The 8,663-nt window shown below is 48.0% G+C and overlaps 1 long non-coding RNA gene across 1 annotated transcript; it reads right to left on the bottom strand.

Moving 5' to 3' along the window:
- Positions 1 to 5,847: 5,847 nt before the first annotated feature.
- Positions 5,848 to 8,046, bottom strand: LOC115029241 (uncharacterized). Its single transcript, XR_003834812.2, has 3 exons — positions 7,842 to 8,046; positions 7,064 to 7,234; positions 5,848 to 6,703 (listed from the first exon to the last, which is right to left on the bottom strand). It is a non-coding gene; the product is annotated as an uncharacterized LOC115029241 (long non-coding RNA).
- Positions 8,047 to 8,663: the final 617 nt, after the last annotated feature.

Raw genomic sequence — 8,663 nt, 5'->3', positions numbered from 1 at the left:
CATATAAAGCTGGGTATAGTGGCAAACATTTGTAGTTCCAGTGCCAGGAGGTAGAGCCAGATTTGTGGGTCAGGCTGGCCAGTGAGTCTAATTGACTGAGTGAGCTGCAGATTCAAGGAGACATCCCGAGGATAGCTCAGTTGGTAACAATGCTTGCCTCCAGGTCAAACCACTTAAGTTTGATCTCAGGGACTCCCTCAGTGGAAGGAGCTAATCAACTCATGAAAGTTGCCCTTTGACATCCACATGTGACCGCCACAGCCATGGCACATGTGTTCCTCCCTTCAATCCCATTTCCCCTCCAAATCGCTGAGTCTTTGGCCACAGAGAGGACTGATAGGTAAGGACACACCGGAAGAGGGCATCAGATCCCATTACAGATGGTTGTGAGCCACCATGTGGTTTCTGGGAATTGAACTCAGGACCTCTGGAAGAGCAGTCAGTGCTCTTAACTGCTGAACCATTTCTCCAGCCCTCATTATAAGATTTTGAGTATGTGTGCATTTACATGATGTATTTTCTTTTATGTGTGTGGGTGCTTGTGGAGGTCAGATCCCTTGGAGTTATAGACCAATGTGAACCATCCTATGTGAGTGATGGGAACTGAACACAGCTCCCCTGCAAGAATAACAACTGTTCTTAACATGAGTCATTTCCCAACGCTTCTTCAACAACAACAAGGACAACAGCAACAAGAGGAATGTAGTAGCTTTCTTTTGCTAACTCAAGGCAAACAATGGAAAGTAGGGAGATTTGCCACTTGATCCATGTTTTTCACCTTCCATCCCAGGAATGCCACCAATTAGGACTCCATCAATAGACCAATCTACCCAGGAAGTGAGTCCTCATGGCCTAATCACCTCCCCAAAGCCTCACACTGACTGTTATGACCACTGGGACCAAGCTTTGGACACATAAGTTTTTGCAGAGTATAGGGGGGCCCTCCACATTTAAAAGTTAAGAAGACAGTACAAAGAGTTTCTTGTATTCCACACCCAGTGTCCCTGTCCTTAACATCACAATGTACATAGGGCAGGCAAGATGACTCAGCAGGCAAGGGAACTAACTAGCCAAGCTTGAGGACTCCCCGACATGACTCCTACTAGTTGCCGTATGATCTCCACACACATGCTATGGCATGCATGCCCTCCTACAAAGAAGTAAATAAATAAGTGTAATCAAATGCATGCAATGAGTGTATGTGCCATAGTAGGTTTCTTGAAACGAATGGACCAGTTTGATATACTTTTGCTAACTGATTCATCATTTATTCTTACTTCTGTAATTCTTACTGAACGCTCTCCTCTGTCTCAGGACCATCTCCAGGATACCACAGAGTCTGCTGTGTTGTTGTGTCCCCTGGGCTCTTCTTGTCTGTGACCTTCACAGTTTTTAGCTACTGTGTAGCTCCACAGACAAATCAAGGGAGGCTGCCTGCTCCCTGTGTGGCACTGTGGGATAGACAGGAGGGACTGGAGTCCCCAGAGGCTTACCATTTTGAGCATTGCCACCAAAGAAGACAGAGAAGAGGGACAGTGTTTGGGGACTGGTCAGGCTTCTTTTTGTTTGCCTTCACAAAGGGATTGAGGGCACAAGTAACGTCATCCATGGAAGAAAATTCTGGGACATAGAAAAAGGACCTACTCCAGGGAGTTGGAAGGACTTCCAAACTCTTCTGCGTCTCCCCACACAGAGCTGGGAAGCAGACTGGGTCTCACACACGGCCTTAGCATTACAAAGATAGTGCAGCTCCCAGACTGGAGTTTTAAAAAAATGCCCTTGGCACACCTGCCAGGCTTTTAAAATGGAGAGCCCATCGGGCATAAAGCTAGCCCCCCCGTGGGGCAAGGTGGCCAGGGCTGGGGAGAGGGGTGCCCCTTTGCTGAGTGGGCTTGGTAGACGAGTGGGCTTTTCTCCCCCAGACACTGGCAAAGCAAGGTAGCTCAGAAAAGCCACCTGGGTCTTTGCTGATGCAGTCCTGTAACTCACAGCCTTCTGCCCAGATTGTGCCAATTAATTCATGCAGTCATTAACCACCAGCAGACTGGCAGGTGCCAGCTCCACCCATGATCCTCAGGGGCACTGCTTTTGCCAGGAGTAGTGACATTGTTGAGAAATTTGGAATACTGGTTTCTTTTAAAACTACAGAAACATAAGAGTAAGGTTTTACTTTAACCTTAATCCCAGGTGCAGGGATGCGGGGCTGCTTTGGGCTGTCTGCAGCATCTGACTATGATTTGCTTCGTGCTCTAGTAGAAGTGTGGTTTTGCCAGCTGTAGATTTTTTTCTGCGATTATATGACATTTGGAATTCTGGGAATTTTCCAGAGGGTATATAAATGCTAGGGACCCTAAGAGGCAGGGTGGTTGTTTGTTGGTCATTTAGGGAGGTTGGTTACGGTTTGTTAGAAGCCATGGTCAAAGAAGAAACAAAAGGAACAAAATTAGATTCAGGGATCCATTCTTGTTTCTCTCCTTTCCAATGTTAGGGCGTGAAACCTGGGGAATAAAGGGCAGGAAAAAGAAGAACTCACAAAGTAGCAAAGACCAGCTACAGCTTGGCGTGTAAAATACCCAAGCCCTGCTGAACACAGCTCTGCTTCAGCCGAGGGCATTTGTGTCTCTCCTGTACCTCCCGAGGCCACCATCTGCATCCTTTCCATGCCCTATTGCTGAGAGTCTCTAGGAGCTGGTGGCTTGTGTCCTCAATGGCCCTGTCCCCTAAAGTCCCCCCTTTCCACTCTGCCACATTATGTCCTAGTATGACAATGACATAGTTATCAGACAGACATCCAAAATGAATCCCCATAGACTTGCCCCACAGTGGGCCCTGGTCTGGGTCTGGGTCTGGGTCTGGGTCTGGGTCTGGGCCTGGGCCTGGGACTGGGTCTGGGCCTGGGTCTGGGCCTGGGCCTGGGCCTGGGCCTGGGCCTGGGACTGGGTCTGGGACTGGGTCTGGGCCTGGTGCACTCTGAGATCCCTGTACTCAGGAGATAGAGGCTGGAGGATCAGATGTTTAAAGTCATCCTCAAGGTCAGTCATGGCTACACGAGTCACTACTAAAAATATGGACTGGACAATTTGCTGCTTGGGTTGGCTTCTTTCTTGATAGTTTGAGTGTATAGTTGCGTCTCTGGTCCATTCTTCTTTGTTGCTAAGTGGCTTTCTAGTTTATTTAGTAATACATTGTGGCTTTTGGACAGCACAAAAAACATCCATTCTATGGTAGCTGATTGAGTGCCCACATTGTCATGTAGATACCTGGCTGAGGAGCCTTGGCCTGTCAGGGAGGGGAGACACTGCCAAGGGTGCTTGCAGCATTTATAGGCTGTGCTTTGACATCTTCACCAGGTAAATGTTTTTTACATTTGAGCAAGTGTCTGTGCATAATGCTTTGAATTGCTGGGCAGAGGGAGGCTGCCCTAGTTTCCCTTTCTGTTACTGTTACTGTGATAAAATATTCCGACAAGAACAACTCAGGGGAGAAAGGGTTTATTTCAGCTCACAGTTCCAGGTTGTGGTACCCCGTTGGCAGGGAAGCTGCAGAACCTGAAGGAGTCAGGCACATCACACAGATCTCTAAATCAGGGACAGGATACAAGTGGGTGCTCACATCTCAGCTCACACCTCAGTTCACCAGGGAGCAGTGCCACCCACATCAAGTAATATCATCAAGACATAGACATGCCCAGAGGCCAGTCTGATCCAGACAATTTGTTACTGAAATTATTCTTGGGTAATACTACACTAGTTCATACTGAGCCCTGAAATTCATCACAGAGACATGAGCAGACTTGCACCACAAGTGGGTGTCAGTCCCGAACTTGGGGAAGAGGGTATGGCTTCTTCAGGGTGTTGTTTTCCTTAACACGATGTCTGCCTCTGGGTGCATTTCTTTTTTCAACTGCCATTCTTCATTAGACTGTCACTGTCAAGAGAGTAGAGACTGAGCGTGTTGAGGGAGGGGTCACATACTACACACCGATAGCTTAATAACTCTAACAATATCTGTGACCTCAGGCTGGCCCTGGACTCCTGATAAGCCAGCATTAGTAAGGTCTCAGCTAAGCCTCCTGACAGTCCTTTGAGACTAAGAGAGTGAGGTTCCTGTTTAATGCCCTAGGAAGGATGCAAGTTGAACTTTGTGAGTAGATTTGATTTAGGGTCCCCTGGCCCTTCTGTACATAAGATGTGTGAGTATCCGCGTGTAGAGATCTGCTGTTGGTTCTGGTTTCTCTCCTGGCTGTGACGCAGTGTTTCTCCTGTTTCTGCCATGTTGTGTACTTCAGGCTCCTAGGCATTTCTTCTGTCTCTGTTCCATCTCACCACATCAATGATGGGATTACAGTTGTTCACTGCACCTTGAACTAAAATTACCAGGCTTGTGGGGCAAACACCTCTATTCTGAGCCATTTCACCAGCTTCACTTTGATTCTTAGGTTGGCCTGGCACTCACATCCTCCTGCCTCAGCTTCCTGTGTGCTGAGATTACAGGAGGGCCTCCCCATGCCTGGCTTTCACTTGACTTGACAGAGGAGGAAGCTAAAGAACCCTTTCCTATAGGGTTAGTTTGAACCACTCTTCCCACTAAGCTAATCTTAAAGCTTGAATGTTTTTAACTCAAGAGTCCTGACTTCCACCCCAATGGACTACCCACTCAGTGAGGCCATAGTCACTGTGTATTACAAGGACCACCCGTGCCTTCTGCCCGCCTTCTTGCCTTCAGAAAGTTGTCCTATTGTGTAAGGAGACATCTGCCAGTCTCTTGCTCCTCTATTCCCAGGGATAAGGAAAACAGACTCTGTGATCCCATTAAAGGGCTAGCACCATGGGAGCTGCTGCTTAACTCTGGGGCAGCTCCCCATGCTGGGCTTCAGTCCTCTGCGCTTGGGTTCGTAGCCTAGGTGCATAGCAGAGAAGGAAACGGCCACAGTTCCTGCTTCTACAGTCTTCTCACTGCTTTTTTCAGATAGAATCTCATTATATAGCTCAGGCTGGCTTGGAACTCATCCCAGGCTCTCCCTGGAAGCCCAGAAAACTGCCCTCAAGGATCCAGGCTGTTTACCTGCCTAAGCCAGAGGTTGAGAGCCTCCATTCCTTTCCACACCTGGTCTTGGTGATTAGGGTGTTTTAGCCTCTCAAAAGCTTGCAAAACAGTTAGCACAGGTAATGAGGCACCCCTTGCTGCTTCAGAGGCACACATCGGGACAGTCTGGTGCACACAAGGCTGTGGAATTCTATTTTTCTTCACCATCTCCATGAGCCCTGAGCTCACTACTGTCCCAGCACCATTACTTTTTGAGGCTTCATGAGAGTCTTGGTAGGTTTTTGTTTTGCTTTGTTTTCTATTTTCTTTGTTGAGGGGTTTAGGGAGCTTGAAATAGGATCTCAGTGGATAGCCTAGGCTGCCCTAGAATTCAGAATCCTGACAGTGCACCAAGCACTCAGATTACAGTGCCCAGCTCTGCAGCTTACCTTTTATGTCATGGGGTTTTAATTTTTTTTATCATCTGTCTTTGTCTCTGCCTGTCTTTGTCTTTCTATCTCTGTCTCTCTCTCTCCATCTCTCTCTGTCTCTCTCTCTCTGTGTCTCTCTCTCTCTCTGTCTCTGTCTGTCTGTCTGTCTGTCTGTCTGTCTGTCTGTCTGTCTCTGTGTGTGTGTGTGTGTGTGTGTGTGTGTGTGTGTATACTCATGCTTGTGTGAGGTTGTAAGACAATGCCTGGTGCTGCCCACTTTGCATTTGGACACAGCATCTCTCTCACTGCCCTGGCCACCATTGCTGATTAGGCCAGACTGGCTGACTAGTGTTCCCCAAGGATCCGACGCCCTCTGCCTCCCCAGCAATGGGAATCATACATTTGCACCATCATACCTGGCTTTCTGAAATAGCTGTTGGGAATAGCACTCAGGTCTTCATGCTTGCCAGGCAAGCACTTTAAACTGAGCTGGGATGTCTCTGTGTCAGCTCATGCTCCATTCACTCCCTTACACGAGGCTGTGTGCAGTGCGGAGTGATGCCCCATACTTTTATGGTTTTGTGTTGTTAAAACAATTTCCTTTAGTTGGACATGTAGATTGTCTTAATTTTTGGCTATTACAAGTGATTTTGCTCCACACTCCCCAGGCTTGCCTCCCTGCCCACATGCTGGCCCCCTAGGGTTAATACTACGAAAAGAAAGATACAAACCACAGCCATAATGACTATTGCTCCCTCATGAACTCTTGGGTGCTTAGTTTATCTTCTATGGCATTGGGGCATTAGAAGTTGCAATAAAGCTTGCCGTTGGGGGACACAGTAGTGCATGGTGCAGGACTAACTAAGGGGGCATATAGGATGCTGGTGATGCCCAGTTTCCTCATCTGACATGTTCTCAGATTCTCAGAGGACAGATTCCTTAAGTGCTCTGCTTGTGAGAGATGAGGTGCCCCTTCTACGTGCACAAGCTTCTGTGCTGTCAGGATGCCACTGCTGGCCACAGATGGCTATTCATCTCTCACAGGCTGGCCAGTGCTGTGGAGAGCCTGAAACCTTACTTGGAACACATTTTAATTAAAGTGGGTCACACTGGACTGTGCAGCTCTGGGGAGTTGTGAGACCAGAGGAGGAAAGCTGGAGGCGTGAGTACAGATGGTAGAGCAGCCACCACACAGGACACATTCCAGCCCACCATGGGACAAACCTCTTTCAAGCCTGAGACACGCCCTGCAGAAAGATCCAGGGTTTTATGATCAGATATAGCCTTAACAAACTTCCTAACCTCTGACTCAGTTTTCTCACCTATAAAATGGGTAACCAGTTCAGGCTGGCTTTAAGATTACATAGCAAAACACACAGCAGATGGCCTGTAACAAGTCCCCATGAGTCTACTTAATAATCACACATTATCACCTCCATTACCATTGGTCATCAGCTTGACTTTGCTTTCCAGGGGGGTTTGTTCTGACAGATGGGCAAAGCATGCTGCTAATGATTAACCCGGTGTGGATGTATTTATAGCCCAGCCAAAATTAACATCTCCATACTCCTCAACCCCATGTTCCCAGATGACTCCATGGTACATACTTTCTTACACGTTGGCCCAGGAATTGGCTCTGCTTCTATAAGACAGTGGAAAGATTGTGATCCATTCTTTGCAAATGTGCAAGTGAATTTGCACTTTTCATGCTGCTCCAAGCAGGCACCAAGCGATGAGCCAAGGGTGTCAGTCCATACTGGCAATTCACCTTCACTGTACTGCTCATGTTTGGGTAACATTTGGAGGGAAGAGTCAGTCATGATTTGTTTTGTGGATCCTTTCTGATGGGAGTTTAGACTCCTTCCTCCGTCCCTCTGTCCCTCTGTCCCTCCGTCCCTCTGCCCCTCCTTCCAGACAGAATACAGAGTAGTGTTGTAATGTGTTCTTTGGGTGGTGTGGAGAGACTCACTTTACCCTCATGCCTGGTGATGCTCACTTTTTCCTTTAGAGATGTTGCCTTCCTTCTCGTCCTTCCACTTCTTCTTTCTTCTCAACTTCCTCTTCTTCCTCCACCTCCTCCTTTCCACCTCCTCTTGCATTTTAACCTCCTCCTCATGCGCTTCACTCCTTCCTCTTCCAACCTTCTTCTTCTCTCCTTCTTCCTCTTCCACCCCCTTCATCTCCTCCACTTCTACGTTCACTCCCTCCTCCTCATGCACTTCCCTCCCCCTCCTCCTTTACCCTCCTCCTCCACTTTCTCCTCTTCCACATCCACTGTCTCCTCCTCCGCCATTCCCTTCCTCATGAGCTGGGATGGAGCTACCATACTGGGCTCCTCTCTTAACGTCCAGTGTCACCCTTGGAAAGGCAGGAAAAGTCACTCACTTTCATTCTTTCGAGAGTTTCTACTTCTTTCTTCCTCTCTGGCCAGTACTTTGTGGATCTCAGTGATTCCTTGAATGCGTTTGAAAACTCACTGGAAGAAGATGTTTGGCTGTGTGAATCTGGTTTCAGGGAGCACCAAATTCAGACTCCTGTACTAAATTCCTTCCCAGTGACTGGCCATCTGTCTTGCCTGGAGCTGGGTCAGTTTATGTCGCTGGCAGGCAGGGTTAGATATGTATTTAGAACAAAGCTGCACTTGCTCAGACAAGGCCCCAGAGTCCAAAGTCAATGCTGGTGCCTCACATGAGGCCTGGCTTACCCATCCCACATTCTGTGAGAGGAAGAGGCTGGCCTTTTACTTATTTTTCAGTCATGAACCTGACGTGTGTCTTTCTGTATATGGGCAACTGTCCCCACCTAGAGTTGGACTGTTACCCAGTGGAATTCTTGGGCCAGTGGCTGGAAGGTTTTCAACTGTGATAGACCTTGACCTGAGTCTAGGCTTATTTTAAACCTCTTAGGAGCACTGGACTTCAAAGTAATGTTCTGGTAAATTCTGAAAAGATTCCTCAAGTCACACTAATAATCACTCTTGGAATGTATTTGTTGGGTGGATTTGGGACGTGGGAGAAACTGGATCTGGCTTCTGCTGTCCCTTTGGGGTAGGAATGTGGATGGGGGTGGGGTACTTGGTGAGAGGTGCTTGGAGTCCAAGCAACTAGATCCCCACTAATCCTAACCCAGGGGTTTCAGGGCAGAGGGCTAAAACTCTGCAGGCCTGGGCAGCTATCCAGCAGCAAGCAGAGCTTCGCAAGATTATGA

Source organism: Mus caroli, unplaced genomic scaffold (genome assembly GCF_978045245.1).
Source record: "Mus caroli unplaced genomic scaffold, Mus_caroli_1 scaffold_12, whole genome shotgun sequence".
NCBI lineage: Eukaryota > Metazoa > Chordata > Mammalia > Rodentia > Muridae > Mus > Mus caroli.
The sequence above is the reverse complement of the archived record's forward strand: the minus strand, read 5'-3'. Positions and strand labels throughout refer to the sequence as shown.